This window comes from Plectropomus leopardus, chromosome 20 (genome assembly GCF_026936395.1).
Source record: "Plectropomus leopardus strain MGB_pleo_1.0 chromosome 20, ASM2693639v1, whole genome shotgun sequence".
NCBI classification, from domain to species: Eukaryota; Metazoa; Chordata; class Actinopteri; order Perciformes; family Serranidae; genus Plectropomus; species Plectropomus leopardus.
Genome location: NC_142195.1, coordinates 4,368,155 through 4,394,039, shown reverse-complemented (window position 1 = coordinate 4,394,039; position 25,885 = coordinate 4,368,155). Strand labels below are relative to the sequence as shown.

The 25,885-nt window shown below is 38.3% G+C and overlaps 1 long non-coding RNA gene and 1 pseudogene across 2 annotated transcripts; both read right to left on the bottom strand.

The window, feature by feature from the left end:
• Positions 1-3,977: 3,977 nt before the first annotated feature.
• Positions 3,978-6,063, bottom strand: LOC148186142 (homeodomain-interacting protein kinase 2-like; annotated as a pseudogene).
• Positions 6,064-12,305: 6,242 nt separating this feature from the next.
• Positions 12,306-24,240, bottom strand: LOC148186141 (uncharacterized). 2 transcript variants are annotated; one of them, XR_015775249.1, is made up of 5 exons: positions 20,914-24,240; positions 14,600-14,687; positions 14,269-14,401; positions 12,795-12,919; positions 12,306-12,380 (listed from the first exon to the last, which is right to left on the bottom strand). It is a non-coding gene; the product is annotated as an uncharacterized LOC148186141 (long non-coding RNA). The 2 variants fall into 2 exon arrangements; XR_015775250.1 differs by lacking the exons at positions 12,306-12,380; positions 12,795-12,919 and adding an exon at positions 13,992-14,181.
• Positions 24,241-25,885: the final 1,645 nt, after the last annotated feature.

Below are 25,885 nucleotides of genomic sequence, written 5' to 3'. Positions count from 1 at the left end.
AAAAACATAACTATCTTTAACATAAATGAGTAAAAAGCACAAGAAAATGAGCTAATGATTAGTGTGGGGAAAAAAGAAAGAAAAAGATAACAAACGTAAATATAAAGTTTAAAAATTAACAAATGACCTGGACAAGGTGCTGAAAAATATAACTATCTTAAACATAAATTGACATCTGTAGTTATGACAATTATGGCTATAATTTCAAAAACATGGGAAGAAGGCATTAAGCAATGACAGAAGAAATGACCCAAAAATTTGCAAAAAGTAAAAGAAAATTACCTGAAAATACGTGTTGGAAAAAGAAAAAGAAAAACAAAAAGAAGAAGAAGAAAGTTAAGAAGAAACATAAGGAAATGACATGATAAATGTGCTGCAAAATATAACTAACATATATTTAAAGCTGTAATTATGATAATTATGGCTATAATTTACAAAAAATGGGGGGAAGGGAATAAACAATGACAGAAGAAATTAGCCAAAACATTAGCTAAATTAGTAAAAAGTACAGAAAAATTACCTGAAAAAGTGTGGAAAAAAGACAAAGAAAACAAAAAGAAATAGAAAGTTTAAAAATAAGGAAATTACCTGAACAAGGTGCTTAAAAGTATAACTATCTTTAACATAAATTAGTAAAAAGCACAAGAAAAAAGCATAAGAAATTACCTGGTGTGGGGAAAAAAAGAAAAACAAAAAGAAAAAGAAAGTTAAGAAGAAATATCAGGAAATGACCTGGAAAAGGTGCTTAAAAATATAACATAAATTTACATCTGTAATTACGATAATTATAGCAATAATTTCAAAAACCTGGGAAAAAGACAAGAAGCAGTGATACAAGAAATGACCCAAAAAATAGAAAACACTAAGCCTCCGACTCTCCGAAATCCCCTGTGTGACATTCAAGTGTGCATGAAGCACAGAGAAGTTTGTTACATGGCATTATCTTGACGTAAGCAGTATGCAAGACACCTCCGTCTGCGCAAAAATGCACACATGCAATCAAAATCTGACAAAACTAAAAACATATTGGTATAATATCTCTCCAATCTCGCCTCCACAGAGTGCAACCATGCTACATTTATAATCCAATAAGGGTGTGGTGCTGCTGATGTCACCAAGAACTGCCTGCCTCTTATATACTTATCTCTTTTTTTTCTTTTTCTTCTGGCAAGTTTGCAGCAAATTATTCACAATGTAGCAGCAATGCATGCCTCTAGGTGCCCCATTGATATTTTCTGGAATAACTCAATCACTTTATAGCAGGGATATTGAACTTGCTTTGCTTGGGGGCCTGCTTTTGCAAAATGACAGGAGGCCAGGGGCCCCATATATATTTTCGAAGATCTGAGGACATTTCTATGATTTTGGAAGGTTTCAAGGATGTTAGGACATTTCTAAAATTTTACGACATCTCTCGGACTTTGGGACTTTTTTTTAGGATTTTAAGATATTTCTAATATTTAAAGACATGTCTAGGATTTTAGGACATTAGGGTTGACATTATGTATTTTATGTACTAAAAGAGGTCTGCCAGTTGGGTAAAACACACTCTTATATTTCCACTTGGCTAACTGTGCAGATGCAATATGTCAGCTGAAGCTTATTTGCTTTGATTTCTTTCAAAAACATGGGAAGCAGGCAATGAGCGATGAAAGAAGATATACCCAAAAAGTGAGCAAAATTAGTAAAAAGTACAAGAAAATCACCTGAAAAATACTGTGGAAAAAGAAAACAAAAACAAAAACCAAGGAAATGACCTAGAAAAGGTGCTTAAGAATATAATTAACAAAAATTTAAAGTACAAGAAAATTACCTAAAAAAAAGTGTGGAAAAAAGAAAAAAAGCTGACTGCGTTGAATTACCTGGAAAAGGTGCTTAAAAATATAACTATCTTTATCATAAATGAGTAAAAAGCACAAGAAAATGACCTAATGATTAGTGTGGGGAAAAAAGAAAGAAAAAGATAACAAAAGTAAATATAAAGTTTAAAAAATAACAAATGACCTGGACAAGGTGCTAAAAAATATAACTGTCTTTAACATAAATTGACATCTGTAGTTATGACAATTATGGCTATAATTTCAAAAACATGGGAAGAAGGCATTAAGCAATGACAGAAGAAATGACCCAAAAATTTGCAAAAAGTAAAAGAAAATTACCTGAAAATACATGTAGGAAAAAGAAAAAGAAAAACAAAAAGAAGAAGAAAGTTAAGAAGAAACATAAGGAAATGACATGATAAATGTGCTGCAAAATATAACTAACATATATTTAAATCTGTAATTATGATAATTATGGCTATAATTTACAAAAAAATGGAAGGAAGGGAATAAACAATGACAGAAGAAATTAGCCAAAAAATTAGCTAAATTAGTAAAAAAGTACAGGAAAATTACCTGAAAAAGTGTGGAAAAAAGATAAAGAAAACAAAAAGAAATAGAAAGTTTAAAAATAAGGAAATTACCTGAACAAGTTGCTTAAAAATATAACTATCTTTAACATAAATTAGTAAAAAGCACAAGAAAAAAAACATAAGAAATTACCTGGTGTGGGGAAAAAAGAAAAAGAAAGTTAAGAAGAAATATCAGGAAATCAGACCCGGAAAAGGTGCTTAAAAATATAACTCACATAAATTTACATCTGTAATTATGATAATTATAGCTATAATTTCAATGTATATCTTTTTCAACGTGGGAAAAAGATAACAAGCAGTGATACAAGAAATGACCCAAAAAATAGAAAACACTAAGCCTCCGACTTTCCAAAATCCCCACTGTGACATTCAAGTGTGCATGAAGCACAGAGAAGTTTGTTACATGGCATTATCTTGACGTAAGCAGTATGCAAGACACCTTCATTTGCACAAAAATGCACACATGCAATTAAAATATGACAAAACTAAAAACATAAAAAATAATAAAAAGTACAAGGAAATTACTTGAAAAAGAAATAGAAAGTTAGCAAATAAGGAAATGACCTGGAAAAGGTGCTGAAAAATAGAATCACCATAAATTTAAATCTGTATTTCTCATAATTATTGCAACAAAGTTGCACACAGTTAACATATTGCTTAATAAGGAAAACAGAAAGGTCACATTAAGTCCAGATTAGATTTATTTATATATTTTTCTTTTTTTTAATTAATCAACCAAATATGCATGTCTTTAGACTGGGAGGAAACCGGAGCACCCGGAGAAAACCCAAAATTGCACAAGGAGAACATGCAAACTCCACACAGAAAAAAATTAATTAATTAATGTCGAAAACCGGTACAAACAAAAAATAGTATGCGCAAGAGGAAACAACGTCCTCGTGAGGGAGCTTCAGACTTGGATTTTTTTTAAAAAAAAAACATGCAAGATGCACCATGCACCATGCATGCTTCAAACTGGGAGGAAACCGGAGCACCCGGAGAAAACCCAACAATGGCACAAAGAAAACATGCAAACATCATACAGAAAAAGGTCTAAAACTATGGCGTTTGATTAGTCCCAAAACCGGGTACACAAAGAAAAGTATGCGCGAGCAGACAAGCATGTAAGTCAGAGAGCATTTTTTCAATGCACGTGCAAATGAGGTCCGGATGCATTTTGAGAGATGGGGAGAGTGGCTGAGATCTCCCAGAGCAAAGTCAGGGTCAGCCACTAAGCCTGCCTCTCAAAATGCATCCTTTTGAGCAGAACCGAGCGCGTAGGGAGACTAGACTGTTTACAGGCTAGACTAGCCTGTAAACAAATGACAGTAAAGGCTGTCATCACCGCTGAATGCTCAGTCGAGGAGTCATGGCCCCGTGCTTGCAGACCTCATACGTGTGCATGGAGCAGAAATGCTCTCTGGCGAGGATGCTTTTTACGCAATTCATGCTATTCTGCGTGCACACAGGTTTTGAGACTAATTAAACGCCATCTCTTTTTGCTGAGTCAACAGTGCTAATCACTGCACCTAACTATGCCCGCTTTGCTAATGTATTAGTTATTTCAATGTTTAAAGATCGAAAATGCTCTGCGGGAGAATTTGAAGGTCCTTTGAAATACATTCTTCTTTTTCTTTTTCACAACTTCCTCATCAGCAAGTGCAAACGCAGCTGCAGCTCCGTCATTTGAAGAAGTGGAGGTTGTAGCTCCATCAGCTGAGCATGAAGCAGCTGAAGCTCCCTCATCATTGCGCGTACTGACCAAATAGGCATCCTTATTGTCATGGCTGGTAGCTGCAGCTGACTCTCCTTTAGCGAGAGCAGCAGTGTCTCTGCCACCACCATGAAGGTTAGAGGTTGAAGGTCCTTCTGAATTTTCTTGACTGGAAATCTCCAGTCTGGTCTTCCTTTTTTGGAAGAATTTGAGGACCCTACGAAACACATTCTGTTTCTTTTTCTTGGGACCGTCCACATCAATGGGTGTATTGGCAGCTGCAGCTTCATTATTTGAAAAAATGGAGGCTGCAGCTCCATCAGCTGAAAAAGAAGGAGCTGAAATTCCGCCATCATCGGTGTTACTGACAATTGGCGCACACTCCTCTTTAGTGGCTGTGGCGGTTCTGTCAGCCGCAGCTAAAACACCATCATCATTGCTGGTGCTGACAACTGGCAGACAATTCACATGTCTGTGGTCAGCGTTGGTTGCAGCAGCTGAATAATCGTCAGTGGGAGCAGCACTTGCATCAGTTGAACAAATGACAGCTGAAGCTCCATCAGTCGAGCCAGCGGCAGCTGGAGCTCCACCGTCATTAATTTCACCAATAGCTGGCACATAATCACTACATGTAGCAGCTGACTCCTCTCTGTCGCCATCATGATGGTCTGTGGTCACTGAAGGTCCCATTAGATAGCCATGGCACAACTCAGGTTTCATCTTATAGAGTAAGCTGAAGAAACCTGGAAAAATATCATCCTCTCTCCTCATGTTAACATTTAAAGGATCCAGGTGGCAAACAGTCATGAGGCTATGGGCCTCATCTCTATAGGAGCTGTTGTTGTTTTTAGCCAGGTGAGCCATTGTTATAAAACTGTGTTTTAGGGCTTCCCTGGGGGTGATTCTCTTTTTAGCATCCCAATGGAGACACTGTTTTAGGAGGCTTAAAAATGCCATGCCATCTTCCAACTCAATGTCCTCCCAATGCACGAGGGATTTTAAGACTTCCCACTCCAAACTCCTTTCCAAGGGGGTCCATTCTGGCGTCTCTTCCCTATACTGGAGACCTGTTGCCTCCTCATACTCCTGCGGCGTCTTCAGTCTCCATCTCCACTGTGTTGTGTGTCCACTTCTGGAGTCGTACTCCTTGCTGAAGTACTTCCAAGTGTCCTTGCCAGCATTCAATAGATGGTCCTCTGGTTGACCCAGGATACGCACCATCTCTCTCAACATATAATATGAACCATATTGTGGAAAGATGGGAATGCCAAAGTAAATGAATGCCATGATGCATCCTACTCCCCACATATCAGAAGCTTCGGATAAGGGGAGGCCCAATAAGACCTCCGGAGCCTTGAATCCGTAAGGCTGAATGCGCCGAGAAAAGGTGCATTGCTCGTGTTGGAAGAGCTACACCAAAATCAATCAGCTTCACCTTGAAGGGCTGATCTTTCTGGTTGACAAACATTACATTGTCAGGTTTTAAATCCGCGTGAACAATGCCAACAGCTTTCAGGGTTTCCAGCGCTTGAAATAGCTGATGGGTCACAGGGCGGATTTCCTTAAAATGCATGGCCTTCTGATAAACCTCATCCAAAAGGTTTCCCTCCAACATCTCTAAGGCCAGGCAAGAGACGCCTTTGAACTTAAAATATTCAATCATTCTTACAAAGTTATTTTGCGCTGAGTCAAAGGCCCTGACTTGCTCTAACACTTCCACTTCCCAATTAATGTGTTCATTTATACCACCAGTGATCATCTTCATGGCCACTTTCTCACCCGTCTTCAAATCCACACACTCGGCAACCTTGCCAAAAGATCCTTGACCGATAAACTGCAACACCAGGTAACAAGTGGTGTTACTGGTGAGTTCATCAAGCCTGTTTATCGGAAATCGTTCCGTGTCAGGTTCACTATCTGTGCTCCAAGATGACATTTTTGCACACAGATGTTTCAAATAGGCCAAGCCTACTTTCCAAACACAAGTGGAATTTACTCTCCTAGTCTAGGTCTAGAGAAGTCTTAGGCAGCGCTTAACCACTACTATACGTTTCTCTAAATTAAGACAGTATGAAGAACAAACACTTGTGTTTTGCAGGCTGCAGTATTATCTTCTGAAATTTGTTTTTCCACAGGTCTCAGAGTGACGATTAACCAACAGCTCTGACACAGCCACCAAATAAGAAAAGATGTACCTCAAATACCTTTGCAAAAGTGTTGCACAGCTCTCAAGTTGATCCACCTGGAATCCCCTGCAGCACACTGCCAGCTTTACACTCATAACATTCCATTTAGCCTGTACATGACGTCATTCTGATGTCATAAAGCGCTGACTTCAAAGGGATCGAATCCGAATTCTTTTTTCTTTCGCTTAAAAAACAAATACAAAACTTTATTGACACAAATGTGACGTCATTGTTAACATTTTTTGTTGATTAGTTGTTTGTTGTTTGTTGTTTGTGCTGAATTTAAAACTGTCTGAATAAATTACAGCGAGCGTGAGTTCACCACGTAAGACCGATTCTCTCTGTCTCTCTCTGTTTCTCTCTCTCTCTCACTAAAATAGGAGATTTTAGTCGAGTATTTAATTTTGGCACTAATTATCCTAATTATCCTGTCTGTCTGATTAAATTACTTTAGCAACAGCGGAGCACCAGGACAGTTAAACAGCTGAAATTATGAATATTTTTATATGGTCTGGTTGACTTGTAATTTTTCTGATATACAGTTTTGTACTTTACTTATGCCCAAGTTTAATTGAATGCTGTGTCATTATACCTCTCATGGTATTTTCCCCTCACAACTTTTAAACAAAGTTATGTACAAAAACAAGAATACTAACATATGAGAGCACAGATAATTGACATTGTGCACGGAAAAAAATAACTAATCATAATATCAATATAAAAATCCTTGGAAACAGACAGAAACAAAAGCAAGCAAATAAAAATATTTGTATCACATCAAGGTTTTTTTGCGAACAGTTAATAATAATTTTTCATAATAGTCTAAAAAAGTTAAAATTTTGTTAATTTATTTATTAATTTGTTTATGAATGAAGATTTTCACCATTAAGATAAAAAAAAAAAACAACGGCTCAGATATTTTATGACTACTACTCACTGACTGACTGTTACACTGGTGACATGTTTTTATGTTAATAAATATTTGAAAATGAACTAATACTGTATGATCTTTATTGAATATTATTATGATTATTATGATGGTTATTATTATTAACATTCTTTAATTATGATTATATAAAGGATACACACTGTAGAATCTTACATATTATAAAAACACAGTACTGTGCCAGCAAAGCAGCTGCCAGCAAATTACTGTAAATTTACAGTGCAAAGATTTAGAGTGTAACACAACTTCGCCAAAAACACATAAGACCAACATCAACAACATCAGATTCTACAGTCGAACAATAAACACAGTGTAATCAACCATACTGATCAGAATATTACGGCAATACAGCTAATTTAAATAATTACTCTAAATAAGGGTTTATGTATACCCATATGTAAAAAGTAGTTAATACTATGATCAGAATTGTAAACATGCATGTAGCCTATAGGTGTGTATATGTGTATGCCAGTGCATGTATGACAACATTAGAATTTCAATAATTTATTCATATTAACCTAATTATTGAATTAAGAGGAAAAAATTTAAAAACAGTTCGTACTTCTTCCTGTTGCTTTTGCATTTGTTAACAGGTAATTTGTAGATGGAATGTTTATGTGGGTTTTTTTTAAATTCTTTTTGTTAAGTTCTGTTTGTTGTTCATATGTCTTCAACTACTGTTTTTGATGTGTCTTTGTAGCTCCCCCGAAGCATACTCAGACACAAGTGGTTTCCTTTAACTGGTTTAATGACTGGCATCCGCCGTTCATCATTCACCGTGAAAACTAAACACACAATATAAAATATATTCAATTATGAAGATACATGCACAGCATGTGGATAAACGTTTTGCAAAAGTAATATATACACAAACAAAAATTACCTCGTTGGCTGCACGCTACAGAGGAGGTTGATCTTCAGGCTTTGCAACAAGTAACTTCTTTAAATGAACCCCAAGTCCATCGTGGAGCAGGCCACACATTCATGCCCACTGCTAGCTTGTTAACATCCGCTAAGGTGTCTGCTGCAGCATGAGCAGCCCAAAACCTCTTCAAAATAAAAGCATAAGCGATTTCATCAAATAAAAGATAATTGCAACTTAAATTCTTACAAATGAAAACAAATATGACAACAATTACAGTCTTACATGTTCGAAATAATGACATCAACGATCACTCAATAAAATTATGGTAATTGAAAAAACAAAACAACCTTTTGCTCAGTATTCAAAGGTAGATATATTTGTGAAAGGCATCTGAAAGTAGCATGAGAAAAGTTAATCTACTCCAGGTTTCAAAGAGTTAAACAAATATAAATGGATTTGCCAATCATATGCTAGTTATGGAAATTTGACTCCTAAATTGTATAAAATCATAGAACCGCATCAAAAGCTGAACTTTAATATTCAAAAATTGTGTCCCCGTTGCTTCAGTTTTATGTCTGTTGAGTTGGGTCGGTGCGTCCCGGCAGTCCTGCTTGAGGAGGACTGGGACTAGAAACAGATGTGTCTTTGTCACCATGTAGGACTGAAGCCAACGAAAAGGAGTTCTTAAACACTTGATTATGAAGCTTTTTTTCCAGGTCATTTCCTTGTTTGGTTTTTGTATATTTTTATTGTCCTGCTTATTTCTGTCCTTCCTAGTTCTATACATTTTTGGAGTGCCTGGATGACCTTCCTGTTTCAAGGTCATGAAACCTAAATTGATCAAAAAGCTAACAGTATAAGTGGTATCTCCAAATATCAGATTTTCTCCAATTTCTCTCAGTATGTTTTTTATCCACTAGATGGCAGCAGCAGTGCTAGTTAGGGCTCTCTCACGATCCAGAGAACAAGACAGGAGCACTGTTGTTATCCGTATGTGTGTTACCATGGAAAACTGTAAATAACTGAAGACATTTGTTAAAATGAACCAATGTATGTATATCACTTTGACCTCCAGAACTGACATGTTACTACTCCTTCTTGCACCTACAAACCAAATATTAAAAGTATTGAATGTAACTTTTTATTTGTAGCTCATGAATTACTTTTTTATCGTCAATGGATGAAGAGGTTGTAAAGTCATTTAAAAACTCCCATTTCTTAGAATTATGATAACTGCAGCTAAGAAAAACATCATTGGTTGCACCCCAACCCTCCCACAGGAGAAGACTGGGCATAATCAAAGACATTAAAGGAAAAAAACACTCTCTCACTTATTTACAAATAGATCAATTCACTAAAATATGGTCAAAATGGCCGTCCTTCATGAAAAATACTCACAGATTTTGGAGATTATGTTTGTTGATCACACTTTTGGAGTGTTAAATCATTAATTTAGGTGTGTTTACAGCTGCTCTTTTGAGTTTTTACAGCCGCATTACATTTAACTCGCGGTTGTGATCTTTAACGGTCACACTGGCTGTTGAGGCTGGAAAGCTGATTTGGAGTGGCAGCACAGTACATCTGATTTGCACATACAGTAAATTGGTCCAAAAAAGACAGAAAGAACTTTAGCATTTCAATCTTTTCAGTATGTAAACTTAATGGACTGTGTGGAAACGCCATCTCTTGGCTTCTTAATAAACCTCAGAGGCGAGCTCAGCGGCATTTGTCGGCCTTGTTGAAGAGGTGGGCTCCTGCTGCATTAGGTCAGCGTGGCCTTTGGTGACGCCCCACCCAGAGCCCTTTAAGAGAGAGTCGCGTCATCTCCAACTCCAATGGACTGTTTGGGATCCACCTTTTAAAGGGTCAGATGTAAATAAATGCGATTTTGTATTATAATCGTATATGTATTAGTGCATTCACGGTACGTTAACAGAGAGGCTAACACGCTAACATGCTAATTTAGGATACTGGAAAAAGTTAACAACACGCAACAATACCCATGTTAATGTTAATCTTACATTTCCCTCTTTACTCATGTTATCCAATGTGAGGGGATCAGAGAATAATACTTTTTGTACTTATTTTGTGCGGGTCGGTAAGAGTTTAATATAAGCCTGGCAAGGGACTAGTATTATAATGTTGAAATTACCATCCCCCACACATCTGTTTTTCATGCGGCGCATCTGGACAGTGTGATCGATGCCACGAATTTACTGACAACTTTTACATTTAAATGCATTTTTTTTCTAAATCATAAAAAAGGCGGAATTAAACAGGGCTAGTTTGTAAGGTTTATAGGAGAAAATATCAAATTTAAGTGTACTCTAAAACTAATATTAAATCTAAAGTGGCTAAATGGACTTAAGTATGTTTTGGTGAGGCCTCGTCCACAGCAGTATATTACTCAGGGTGTTTTGGGACTGTGCTTTATTTATCCGGGGAGGGGGTGCCTGGGGTGAGGCTCTTTATTTAAGTGAAATATAAAATACCTCCTTTTCAAGTTGTATATCTATTACCAAAGCCAGTTTTATAAAACAAGTTCTTCCTCGCTGCTTACATTTTTTAATGCCTTACCTGTGTTGCAGCACCCCGTTTCCACTGATAAATAAAGAACGGGCCCTATTTCTAACCACCGAGGGAGGGCGGCACAAATACTAATAAGGGACATTGCTGTTTTGCACGGGATTAAAATCACAGACCACGTAATGCTGAATCCTGTGCGAATAGGGCGGTATTTAGATATAACATTCAATTGATACGAGCTAGTTTTTGAGCTGGTTTAATAAAGTTATCATCACATATTATTATGGGAGATGACTTTTTGTTATATATTGCTATCGATTTGTATTTATAGTGCATTAAAAAAAACTTAGCTGTGTGTAAACATAACGATGAATGCTTTTATGTGATTCTGTGGACTATACCTGCCCCTGCTGTTACAGCTCAGCTGATTTTGCATTGATGACAAAAGTAAGAAGAAGATGAAGCACCTGTGTGTGATTTAAAACACAAGATTAGTATATTTAAAAATGAAAAATACTAGGCTAAATTAGGAATAATCATACTTAATATGTATTATATTGCATTTTCTACTGATTATATTTGTAATCACATTAAATATGTAATATATCAGTAATCAATTGAAGAAAGCATACTGCAATGATGCTGCTTCTTGTCAAGAATCCTGCAGGATGAGCAAAGTAGGTGTTACAGGTCAGCAGTGGAGAGGAGCGACTGTGTTACAGGTCAGCAGTGGAGAGGAGCGACTGTGTTACAGGTCAGCAGTGGAGAGGAGCGACTGTGTTACAGGTCAGCAGTGGAGAGGAGCGTCTGTGTTACAGGTCAGCAGTGGAGAGGAGCGACTGTGTTACAGGTCAGCAGTGGAGAGGAGCGTCTGTGTTACAGGTCAGGAGTGGAGAGGAGCGTCTGTGTTACAGGTCAGCAGTGGAGAGGAGCGTCGGTGTTACAGGTCAGGAGTGGAGAGGAGCGACGGTTTTAGAGAGGTGAAGGAGCACTGTTGTTGGCAGGGTGCTGGTAGGTGGGGGAGCAGTGATTTTGGTTAGCTGTTAGCGGGAGGAGCAACAGTGAGGTTAGTTTGGTGCTGGACGGTGGAGGATTTTTAGGATTTTAGGACATTTCTAGAATTTAAGGATATTTCTTAGATTTTAGGATGTTTCTAGGATTTAAATTTGTTTTTTGTTCAGGTAGTTACAAGAATTTTAGGACATATCTAGGATTTTAATATATATTTGGATTGTAGGACATTTCTAGGATTTAAGAATGTTTTTAGGACTTTAGGATGCCTTTAGGATTTTGGAATATTTCTGAAATTTTAGGACATTTCTTAAGGTCCTTTTCAAGGATTTCAGAAAAGTAGGGGCATAGCTAGGACCTCTGTCGAGGTTGCAGGAGATCCTCCACTGCCATTGTTTTTGATAAACAATCTCTAATTTGATGCTGTTTATGGACTCTAGCACATTATGTATCCTTAAAGTACAAAAACAATTCCCAGTGTGATTCACTTCATTTCTTTTGTTAATTCAGTCCACGGGCCGGTGATGAATATGAATACTTACTGAAAGGGAGCTCGGGCAGTGCCGTGATATTATGGCCGCTGCCACACTCAGGAGTGCGGTAAGCCATCGGCTGGGTCATGTAGTGAGCCTTCAGCCCGGCTCCCTCCTTCATCATCTTTATGGTCTTCACACAGGTCTCTGGGTCAAAGTGGCAGTATACACCCACAATCTGAGCTCCTACAGAGAGGAGTCACAAAACGTTATCACTGCTCATCATCATAAGTAGCAAGGTTTTTTAAAAAAAAAAATTAAAAATTTCCATCAAGGTCACCATATCCTCGGGAAAGATTGTACCTCAGTTTCCTGTGGGGTTTCAGCAATAGAGGGGTCGTTCTTTGGATTTTAAAAGGGACAGAATGCTGATTTTAAAATGTAAAAGTTCAGTTTGTTAATGAGGATCTCTGCCTGTGAACAGCTGCATTAAGTCTTTAGTGACTCTTAAACCTGATGATGGAGACTTGGAATTTGTGACAGAAAACCTGAATTACAAACTGTTTGATAAACATGAGCGAATGCATTTTTACTGTTCACCACATACCTCCATAATCAAGAAGTCCACATTTTTCTGGACAAAGACGTCCGTCTGTTTACCTTAAGAGGGCTTTGACTTCAGTCTCGCTCTTGCAGCTGAGGTAAGCTCCTCCTGCAACCAGAGCATCACCCTCATCGGCCACCTCCCTGGTCAGGTCACAAGCTGCTTCGTTTATTTGCTGCCCCTGAACGTCAGAGGACACAATGAATGCAACTGGCTTTCAATTACATGAGACGCTGTAAACAACATTTAATAATTATTAATAAATTAAGTAAGCATTGGTGGACTTTTCTTCACTTCTTCACTTCTCTTATGCTGCTGTTTGTCGCCTTTCACTAATATTTCAAACTGAGAACTCTGAGCAACTTGGTGAAATTTATGTCAAAAACATGGAAAAAGGATATGAGCAGCTTGGCAAGAAATGTCCCTCAATTTGCAAGAAATTAAAAGATTAACAAAATCATTTCACAAAAGCTAGGGAAAAATGTTTTGGGGAAAAAACGAGTGAAATACTATATGTATAATTGTCATTATCAACCTGGGCCATAACTCACCAAACTAAACTGCAACCTATTTTCCAGTTGAAAACATGAGCGGTGAGAATCATTGCCTTCTCTGGTCCAAGAAGTCTAACTAACTAAGAACTAAATATTGACCAAATTAACAGCTTTTGAGCATGGCTTGTCAATAAAATGCTTTCCCCCTTCTTTCATAATCTCTTTATCACTAACAATCAATTTCATGATTACTCCACCCTGAAAAGCACTCCAGTTTTGTCCCCCAAATCACGAACCACTTTATCCCAACTGAATAAGACATACTTAGGTTCCAAGATATGGAATTCATTTTCTCCTCACCTGGTTAGACTTTTTCTTTATCATTCCTGTTCCTCATAACCTTCCTGAGGTAAAAAGATAACGTCTGCAGACTTACATGCCACACAAGTTTAAGATTTGAATAAACTTGTGTGGCATGGAGTAAGTCTCCTTCCTTCTCCCTCCTCTTTCCTCATGTGCACTGTTTTTGGAAAACCTTGCATCTATGTGATGTGAGGTTTTAAAGGGTTAAGCTGCCAATAAGGGCCCATATTTCAGCAATAATTGAACACATTTGATAAACCAAGTAAAATGACATTATTCTGCACATTATATGACATAAAATTACAATTAGAAGTTGTCATATTGTATTGTTTTTCTTTATTTAAAAAGGAAGCTCTCAAGTTAAAATAATCATCAAATATTCATGTTTGACCTTACATTGAAAAAAAAACTTTATTTAATAGGAGAAATTTCGAATGGATTTCAATGGTTATGGATGGATAAAAGCGACCAGTGGGGCAGGGCAGACGGTATAGTGTGGATGCACCATCAAGGTCTGTGAGCGGCCCTGCTGCAGGTAGTTGGAACAAGAGGCTTCATGCGCAGCTGCTGTGACACAGCTGGTGCACTGAGGGAACAAGATGTCTCTTAGACCTTGACTTTCAAGTTGGGAAACACATGCATGCACAGAGACATGAAAATAATGATGTAATACCTGCTTCAGGGTACTCGGCTGCAGCCTCAGGTGTCCACGGTCCCGCTTTGGCATAACCTCTCTTCTCAAGGGCGAAGACAAAGCCTCCGTCCCTAATAACCATCTCTCCTGCATCCAGACTCTCCAAAATCCCCTGTGTGACATTCAAGTGTGCATGAAGCACAGAGAAGTTTGTTACATGGCATTATCTTGACGTAAGCAGTATGCAAGACACCTCTGTTTGCACAAAAATGCACACATGCAATTAAATTTCTGACAAAACTAAAAACATATTGGTATAATATCTCTGTGGTGCACATTAACTTAAGAGACATCTTATTCACTCACTCACCCTCTTTGCTCCGGGTGCCATGATCATTGCAGCAGTAACCGGCCCTCTCTCCTCAGCCACAGAGTCCCACTGAGTTTGCAGAAGCACTCTGTGGAGGCAACCATGCTACATTTATAATCCAATAAGGGTGTGGTGCTGCTGATGTCACCAAGAACCGCCTGCCTCTTATATACTTATCTCTTTTTTTTTCTTTTTCTTCTGGCAAGTTTGCAGCAAATTATACACAATGTAGCAGCAATGCATGACTCTAGGTGCCCTATTGATATTTTCTGGAATAACTCAATCACTTTACAGCAGGGATATTGAACTTGCTTTGCTTGGGGGCCTGCTTTTGCAAAATGACAGGAGGCCAGGGGCCCCAAATATATTTTCGAAGATCTGAGGACATTTCTATGATTTTGGAAGGTTTCAAGGATTTTAGGACATTTCTAAAATTTTATGACATCTCTCGGACTTTGGGACTTTTTTTTAGGATTTTAAGATATTTCTAATATTTAAAGACATGTCTAAGATTTTAGGACATTAGGGTTGACATTATGTATTTTATGTACTAAAAGAGGTCTGCCAGTCGGGTAAAACACACTCTTATATTTCCACTTAGCTAACTGTGCAGATGCAATATGTCAGCTGAAGCTTATTTGCCTTGATTTCTTTCAAAAACATGGGAAGCAGGCAATGAGCGATGAAAGAAGATATACCCAACAGTTAGCAAAATTACTAAAAAGTACAAGAAAATCACCTGAAAAATACTGTGGAAAAAGGGAAAAAGAAAACAAAAACAAAAACCAAGGAAATGACCTAGAAAAGGTGCTTAAGAATATAACTAACAAAAATTTAAAGTACAAGAAAATTACCTAAAAAAAAGTGTGGAAAAAAGATTAAAAGTTGACTGAGTTGAATTACCTGGAAAAGGTGCTTACAAACATAACTATCTTTAACATAAATGAGTAAAAAGCACAAGAAAATGAGCTAATGATTAGTGTGGGGAAAAAAGAAAGAAAAAGATAACGAACGTAAATATAAAGTTTAAAAAATAACAAATGACCTGGACAAGGTGCTAAAAAATATAACTATCTTCAACATAAATTGACATCTGTAGTCACGATAATTATGGCTATAATTTCAAAAACATGGGAAGAAGGCATTAAGCAATGTCAGAAGAAATGACCCAAAAATTTGCAAAAGTAAAAGAAAATTACCTGAAAATACATGAAGGAAAAAGAAAAAGAAAAACAAAAGAAAAGAAGAAGAAGAAAGTTAAGAAGAAACATAAGGAAATGACATGATAAATGTGCTGCAAAATATAACTAACACATATTTAAATCTGTAATTATGATAATTATGGCTATAATTTACAAAAAATGGGGGGAAGGGAATAAACAATGACAGAAGAAATTAGCCAAAAAATTAGCTAAATTAGTAAAAAGTACAGGAAAATTACATGAAAAAGTGTGGAAAAAAGACAAAGAAAACAAAAAGAAATAGAAAGTTTAAAAATAAGGAAATTACCTGAACAAGGTGCTTAAAAATATAACTATTTTTAACATAAATTAGTTAAAAGCACAAGAAAAAAAGCATAAGAAATTACCTGGTGTGGGGGAAAAAAAAGAAAGTTAAGAAGAAATATCAGGAAATCAGACCTGGAAAAGGTGCTTAAAAATATAACTAACATAAATTTACATCTGTAATTATGATAATTATAGCTATAATTTCAACGTATATCTTTTTCAACGTGGGAAAAAGATAACAAGCAGTGATACAAGAAATGACCCAAAAAATAGAAAACACTAAGCCTCCAACTCTCCAAAATCCCCTGTGTGACATTCAAGTGTGCATGAAGCACAGAGAAGTTTGTTACATGGCATTATCTTGACTTAAGCAGTATGCAAGACACCTCCGTTTGCACAAAAATGCATGCATGCAATTAAAATCTGACAAAATTAAAAACATAAAAAATAATAAAAAGTACAAGGAAATTACTTGAAAATTTGTGTGGGGAAAAAAAGAAATAGAAAGTTTAAGAAAATAAGGAAATGACCTGGAAAAGGTGCTGAAAAATAGAATCAACATAAATTTAAATCTGTATTTCTCATAATTATTGCAACAAAGTTGCACACAGTTAACATATTGCTTAATAAGGAAAACAGAAAGGTCACATTAAGTCCAGATTAGATTTATTTATATATTTTTCTTTTTTTTAAATTTATCAACCAAATATGCATGTCTTTAGACTGGGAGGAAACCGGAGCACCCGGAGAAAACCCAAAATTGCACAAGGAGAACATGCAAACTCCACACAGAAAAAAAATCAAAAAGTATGGTGTGTAATTAATGTCGAAAACCGGTACAAACAAAAAATAGTATGCGCAAGAGGAAACAACGTCCTCGTGAGGGAGCTTCAGACTTGGATTTTTTTTTTTAAAAAACATGCAAGATGCACCATGCACCATGCATGCTTCAAACTGGGAGGAAACCGGAGCACCCGGAGAAAACCCAACAATGGCACAAAGAAAACATGCAAACATCATACAGAAAAAGGTCTAAAACTATGGCGTTTGATTAGTCCCAAAACTCTCTTTTTGCTGAGTCAACAGTGCTAATCACTGCACTTAACTATGCCCGCTTTGCTAATGTATTAGTTATTTCAATGTTTAAAGATCGAAAATGCTCTGCGGGAGAATTTGAAGGTCCTTTGAAATACATTCTTCTTTTTCTTTTTCACAACTTCCTCATCAGCAAGTGCAAACGCAGCTGCAGCTCCGTCATTTGAAGAAGTGGAGGTTGTAGCTCCATCAGCTGAGCATGAAGCAGCTGAAGCTCCCTCATCATTGCGCGTACTGACCAAATAGGCATCCTTATTGTCATGGCTGGTAGCCGCAGCTGACTCTCCTTTAGCGAGAGCAGCAGTGTCTCTGCCACCACCATGAAGGTTAGAGGTTGAAGGTCCTTCTGAATTTTCTTGACTGGAAATCTCCAGTCTGGTCTTCCTTTTTTGGAAGAATTTGAGGACCCTACGAAACACATTCTGTTTCTTTTTCTTGGGACCGTCCACATCAATGGGTGTATTGGCAGCTGCAGCTTCATTATTTGAAAAAATGGAGGCTGCAGCTCCATCAGCTGAAAAAGAAGGAGCTGAAATTCCGCCATCATCGGTGTTACTGACAATTGGCGCACACTCCTCTTTAGTGGCTGTGGCGGTTCTGTCAGCCGCAGCTAAAACACCATCATCATTGCTGGTGCTGACAACTGGCAGACAATTCACATGTCTGTGGTCAGCGTTGGTTGCAGCAGCTGAATAATCGTCAGTGGGAGCAGCACTTGCATCAGTTGAACAAATGACAGCTGAAGCTCCATCAGTCGAGCCAGCGGCAGCTGGAGCTCCACCGTCATTAATTTCACCAATAGCTGGCACATAATCACTACATGTAGCAGCTGACTCCTCTCTGTCGCCATCATGATGGTCTGTGGTCACTGAAGGTCCCATTAGATAGCCATGGCACAACTCAGGTTTCATCTTATAGAGTAAGCTGAAGAAACCTGGAAAAATATCATCCTCTCTCCTCATGTTAACATTTAAAGGATCCAGGTGGCAAACAGTCATGAGGCTATGGGCCTCATCTCTATAGGAGCTGTTGTTGTTTTTAGCCAGGTGAGCCATTGTTATAAAACTGTGTTTTAGGGCTTCCCTGGGGTGATTCTCTTTAGCATCCCAATGGAGACACTGTTTTAGGAGGCTTAAAATGCCATGCCATCTTCCAACTCAATGTCCTCCCAATGCACGAGGGATTTTAAGACTTCCCACTCCAAACTCCTTTCCAAGGGGGTCCATTCTGGCGTCTCTTCCCTATACTGAAGACCTGTTGCCTCCTCATACTCCTGCGGCGACTTCAGTCTCCATCTCCACTGTGCTGTGTGTCCACTTCTGGAGTCGTACTCCTTGCTGAAGTACTTCCAGGTATTCTTGCCAGCATTTAATAGATGGTCCTCTGGTTGACCCAGGATACGCACCATCTCTCTCAACATATAATATGAACCATATTGTGGAAAGATAGGAATGCCAAAGTAAATGAATGCCATGATGCATCCTACTCCCCACATATCAGAAGCTTCGGATAAGGGGAGGCCCAATAAGACCTCCGGAGCCTTGAATCCGTAAGGCTGAATGCGCGAGAAAAGGTGCATTGCTCGTGTTGGAAGAGCTACACCAAAATCAATCAGCTTCACCTTGAAGGGCTGATCTTTCTGGTTGACAAACATTACATTGTCAGGTTTCAAATCCGCGTGAACAATGCCAACAGCTTTCAGGGTTTCCAGTGCTTGAAATAGCTGATGGGTCACAGGGCGGATTTCCTTAAAATGCATGGCCTTCTGATAAACCTCATCCAAAAGGTTTCCCTCCAACATCTCTAAGGCCAGGCAAGAGACGCCTTTGAACTTAAAATATTCAATCAGTCTTACAAAGTTATTTTGCGCTGAGTCAAAGGCCCTGACTTGCTCTAACACTTCCACTTCCCAATTAATATGTTCATTTATACCACCAGTGATCATCTTCATGGCCACTTTCTCACCCGTCTTCAAATCCACACACTCGGCAACCTTGCCAAAAGTTCCTTCACCGATAAACTGCAACACCAGGTAACAAGTGGTGTTACTGGTGAGTTCATCAAGCCTGTTTATCGGAAATCGTTCCGTGTCAGGTTCACTATCTGTGCTCCAAGATGACATTTTTGCACACAGATGTTTCAAATAGGCCAAGCCTACTTTCCAAACACAAGTGGAATTTACTCTCCTAGTCTAGGTCTAGAGAAGTCTTAGGCAGCGCTTAACCACTACTATACGTTTCTCTAAATTAAGACAGTATGAAGAACAAACACTTGTGTTTTGCAGACACACTGCTTTAAAAATGCAAAATGCTGCAGTATTATCTTCTGAAATTTGTTTTTCCACAGGTCTCAGAGTGACGATTAACCAACAGCTCTGACACAGCCACCAAATAAGAAAAGATGTACCTCAAATCCCTTTGCAAAAAGTGTTGCACAGCTCACAAGTTGATCCACCTGGAATCCCCTGCAGCACACTGCCAGCTTTACACTCATAACATTCCATTTAGCCTGTACATGACGTCATTCTGATGTCATAAAGCGCTGACTTCAAAGGGATCGAATCCGAATTCTTTTTTCTTTCGCTTTTTTTCTTTCGCTTAATGACACAAATGTGACGTCATTGTTAACATTTTTTTGTTGATTAGTTGTTTGTTGTTTTTGTTTGTGCTGAATTTAAAACTGTCTGAATAAATTACAGCGAGCGTGAGTTCACCACGTAAGACCGATTCTCTCTGTCTCTCTCTGTTTCTCTCTCTCTCACTAAAATAGGAGATTTGTGTATATTTGTCGAGTATTTAATTTTGGCACTAATTATCCTAATTATCCTGTCTGTCTGATTAAATTACTTTAGCAACAGCGGAGCACCAGGACAGTAAAACAGCTGAAATTATGAATATTTTTATATGGTCTGGTTGACTTGTAATTTTCTGATATACAGTTTTGTACTTTACTTATGCCCAAGTTTAATTGAATGCTGTGTCATTATACCTCTCATAGTATTTTCCCCTCACAACTTTTAAATAAAGTTATGTACAAAAACAAGAATACTAACATATGAGAGCACAGATAATTGACATTGTGCACGGAAAATAATAACTAATCATAATATCAATATAAAAATCTTTGGAAACAGACAGAAACAAAAGCAACCAAATAAAAATATTAAAAAAAATAAACAGCTAATTTAAATAATTACTCCAAATAAGGGTTTATGTATACCCATATGTAAAAAGTAGTTAATACTATGATCAGAATTGTAAACATGCATGTAGCCTATAGGTGTGTATATGTGTATGCCAGTGCATGTATGACAACATTAGAATTTCGATAATTTATTCATATTAACCTAATTATTGAATTAAGAGGAAAAAATTTAAAAACAGTTCGTACTTCTTCCTGTTGCTTTTGCATTTGTTAACAGGTAATTTGTAGATGGAATGTTTATGTGGGTTTTTTTTAAATTCTTTTTGTTAAGTTCTGTTTGTTGTTCATATGTCTTCAACTACTGTTTTTGATGTGTCTTTGTAGCTCCCCCGAAGCATACTCAGACACAAGTGGTTTCCTTTAACTGGTTTAATGACTGGCATCCGCCGTTCATCATTCACCGTGAAAACTAAACACACAATATAAAATATATTCAATTATGAAGATACATGCACAGCATGTGGATAAACGTTTTGCAAAAGTAATATATACACAAACAAAAATTACCTCGTTGGCTGCACGCTACAGAGGAGGTTGATCTTCAGGCTTTGCAACAAGTAACTTCTTTAAATGAACCCCAAGTCCATCGTGGAGCAGGCCACACATTCATGCCCACTGCTAGCTTGTTAACATCCGCTAAGGTGCAGCATGAGCAGCCCAAAACCTCTTCAAAAATAAAAGCATAAGCGATTTCATCAAATAAAAGATAATTGCAACTTAAATTCTTACAAATGAAAACAAATATGACAACAATTACGGTCTTACATGTTCGAAATAATGACATCAACGATCACTCAATAAAATTATGGTAATTGATGTAAGCATCCTGTATCTTTATTTCCCATGTTTTTGAAAGAAATTTGACTAAAGAGAAACCAAAGATGAAAGTTTTTTGAAATTTTTTCCACACAATTGGCTAGAAATTAGTTAAAAACATGAAAAATGGCATTAAAAACAAACAAAACATACAAAAAAAAAAAACAACCTTCTTCTCCATGTTTGTGAAATTGAAATTGCACCAATATGCTCAGTATTCAAAGGTAGATATATTTGTGAAAGGCATCTGAAAGTAGCATGAGAAAAGTTAATCTACTCCAGGTTTCAAAGAGTTAAACAAATATAAATGGATTTGCCAATCATTTGCTAGTTATGGAAAATTGACTCCTAAATTGTATACAATCATAGAACCGCATCAAAAGCTGAACTTTAATATTCAAAAATTGTGTCCCCGTTGCTTCAGTTTTATGTCTGTTGAGTTGGGTCGGTGCGTCCCGGCAGTCCTGCTTGAGGAGGACTGGGACTAGAAACAGATGTGTCTTTGTCACCATGTAGGACTGAAGCCAACAAAAAGGAGTTCTTAAACACTTGATTATGAAGCTTTTTTTCCAGGTCATTTCCTTGTTTGGTTTTTGTATATTTTTATTGTCCTGCTTATTTCTGTCCTTCCTAGTTCTATACATTTTTGGAGTGCCTGGATGACCTTCCTGTTTCAAGGTCATGAAACCTAAAGTGATCAAAAAGCTAACAGTATAAGTGGTATCTCCAAATATCAGATTTTCTCCAATTTCTCTCAGTATGTTTTTTATCCACTAGATGGCAGCAGCAGTGCTAGTTAGGGCTCTCTCACGATCCAGAGAACAAGACAGGAGCACTGTTGTTATCCGTATGTGTGTTACCATGGAAAACTGTAAATAACTGAAGACATTTGTTAAAATGAACCAATGTATGTATATCACTTTGACCTCCAGAACTGACATGTTACTACTGCTTCTTGCACCTACAAACCAAATATTAAAAGTATTGAATGTAACTTTTTACTTGTAGCTCATGAATTACTTTTTTATCGTCAATGGATGCCCAACCCTCCCACAGGAGAAGACTGGGCATAATCAAAGACATTAAAGGAAAAAAACACTCTCTCACTTATTTACAAATAGATCAATTCACTAAAATATGGTCAAAATGGCCGTCCTTTATGAAAAATACTCACAGATTTTGGAGATTATGTTTGTTGATCACACTTTTGGAGTGTTAAATCATTAATTTAGGTGTGTTTACAGCTGCTCTTTTGAGTTTTTACAGCCGCATTACATTTAACTCGCGGTTGTGATCTTTAACAGTCACACTGGCTGTTGAGGCTGGAAAGCTGATTTGGAGTGGCAGCACAGTACATCTGATTTGCACATACAGTAAATTGGTCCAAAAAAGACAGAAAGAACTTTAGCATTTCAATCTTTTCAGTATGTAAACTTAATGGACTGTGTGGAAACGCCATCTCTTGGCTTCTTAATAAACCTCAGAGGCGAGCTCAGCGGCATTTGTCGGCCTTGTCGAAGAGGTGGGCTCCTGCTGCATTAGGTCAGCGTGGCCTTTGGTGACGCCCCACCCAGAGCCCTTTAAGAGAGAGTCGCGTCATCTCCAACTCCAATGGACCGTTTGGGATCCACCTTTTAAAGGGTCAGACGTAAATAAATGCGATTTTGTATTATAATCGTATATGTATTAGTACATTCACGGTACGTTAACAGAGAGGCTAACACGCTAACATGCTAATTTAGGATACTGGAAAAAGTTAACAACACGCAACAATACCCATGTTAATGTTAATCTTACATTTCCCTCTTTACTCATGTTATCCAATGTGAGGGGATCAGAGAATAATACTTTTTGTACTTATTTTGTGCGGGTCTGTAAGAGTTTAATATAAGCCTGGCAAGGGACTAGTATTATAATGTTGAAATTACCATCCCCCACACATCTGTTTTGCATGCGGTGCATCTGGACAGTGTGATCGATGCCACGAATTTATTGACAACTTTTACATTTAAATGCATTTTTTTTCTAAATCATAAAAAAGGCGGAATTAAACAGGGCTAGTTTGTAAGGTTTATAGGAGAAAATATCAAATTTAAGTGTACTCTAAAACTAATATTAAATCTAAAGTGGCTAAATGGACTTAAGTATGTTTTGGTGAGGCCTCGTCCACAGCAGTATATTACTCAGGGTGTTTTGGGACTGCGCTTTATTTATCCGGGGAGGGGGTGCCTGGGGTGAGGCTCTTTATTTAAGTGAAATATAAAATACCTCCTTTTCAAGTTGTATATCTATTACCAAAGCCAGTTTTAAAATCAAGTTCTTCCTCGCTGCTTACATTTTTTTAATGCCTTTCCTGTGTTGCAGCACCCCGTTTCCACTGATAAATAAAGAACGGGCCCCATTTCTAACCACCGAGGGAGGGCGGCACAAATACTAATAAGGGACATTGCTGTTTTGCACGGGATCAAAATCACAGACCACGTAATGCTGAATCCTGTGCGAATAGGGCGGTATTTAGATATAACATTCAATTGATACGAGCTAGTTTTTGAGCTGGTTTAATAAAGTTATCATCACATATTATTATGGGAGATGACTTTTTGTTATATATTGCTATCGATTTGTATTTATAGTGCATTAAAAAAAACTTAGCTGTGTGTAAACATAACGATGAATGCTTTTATGTGATTCTGTGGACTATACCTGCCCCTGCTGTTACAGCTCAGCTGATTTTGCATTGATGACAAAAGTAAGAAGAAGATGAAGCACCTGTGTGTGATTTAAAACACAAGATTAGTATATTTAAAAATGAAAAATACTAGGCTAAATTAGGAATAATCATACTTAATATGTATTATACTGCATTTTCTACTGATTATATTTGTAATCACATTAAATATGTAATATATCAGTAATCAATTGAAGAAAGCATACTGCAATGATGCTGCTTCTTGTCAAGAATCCTGCAGGATGAGCAAAGTAGGTGTTACAGGTCAGCAGTGGAGAGGAGCGACTGTGTTACAGGTCAGCAGTGGAGAGGAGCGACTGTGTTACAGGTCAGCAGTGGAGAGGAGCGACTGTGTTACAGGTCAGCAGTGGAGAGGAGCGTCTGTGTTACAGGTCAGCAGTGGAGAGGAGCGACTGTGTTACAGGTCAGCAGTGGAGAGGAGCGTCTGTGTTACAGGTCAGCAGTGGAGAGGAGCGTCTGTGTTACAGGTCAGCAGTGGAGAGGAGCGACTGTGTTACAGGTCAGCAGTGGAGAGGAGCGACTGTGTTACAGGTCAGCAGTGGAGAGGAGCGACGGTTTTAGAGAGGTGAAGGAGCACTGTTGTTGGCAGGGTGCTGGTAGGTGGGGGAGCAGTGATTTTGGCTGGGTGCAGTACGTTGGCTGGTTGCTGGTACGTGTAGAAGAAGTGATGTTTGCTAGGTGCTTGTAGATGGAGGAGCAGCGATGTTGGCTAGCTGCTAACGGGAGGAGCAACAGTGAGGTTAGTTTGGTGCTGGACGGTGGAGGAGAGGTGATGCTGGCTGGGTGCTGGAGCACTTGTAGGGGAAATGGTTATTCCAAATGTTTCCATTGCAAAAATGAATGGGTTGGGTAGCACCTTTGGAGCTGTGTGGGGGTTGCTGGGTGATTGGCTACTGTTGTCCCTCTTTACCTTTTTGGATTGGCTCTTGCTTCCAAGATGTCCATCTTACAAGTGTTGTTTTTTTCTGTCATTTCTTATTTGTTTTGCTTCAATTCTTAACTGCAGCCGAATGAATCTTCTAATATTTTTTTCTTTTACTCCACAGCATAATGGAAGATTGCTGGAGAGTCCCTGAGCCTCCTTCTCCAAGAAATCCACTGTGTTGGGAAGCTTCATGAGGGAGGAAGCAGTCCTGGTCCTTAATAGTTTCTCAATGTTGTGGATGAAATCAAAGGCTTCCCGGGAGGGATGACAAAGAGCACCTGCCTTAAACTCTTCCAGGTTTACCAGGATTGTTTTCTCCAGCAGGACTGTCGTCATTAGGGTGACAAGAGATAGGGTGAGAAGCTCGGTCATCCGGGAGGAGCTCGGAGTAGAGCCGCTGCTCCTCCGCGTTGAGAAGAGCCTCCCTGGTGAGTTGTTCAGGGCACGTCCCACCGGTAGAAGACCCCGGGGAAGACCCAGGACACACTGGAGAGACTATGTCTCTCAGCTGGCCTGGGAACATCTCGGGATCCCCCCAGGAAGAGCTGGACAAAGTGGCCGGGGAGAGGGAAGTCTGGGCTTCCCTGCTTGGGCTGCTGCCCCCGCGACCCGACCCCGATAAGTGGAGAAAATGGATTGATGGATGGATGGACTGTCGTCATTGTGCTCAGTTGCAGTTTTGCAGTTCTCACAGATGCTGGCAAACCTGATGAGTTTGTGGATGATGTAGCCCGCAAGGTGAAAGAGAATGCATTTCTCAGCTTTAGAGAGGTCAGGTGTTTCTCTCTTCACCGCCATCAGCTGTTCCACTCTGACTGATGGAGGGACATTTGGCTCCACTGTGTAAAGGAAGTCTGCCAAAAAGGTACCATCACCTTCCTGGTAGCTCCCTGACCTGATGGTTGTGAGGAACTGCCCCATCGATATGATCCTTAGCGCATGATTAATTTTCACTGGAGTTGGGACAGGATTTTTTGACCGCACATGGC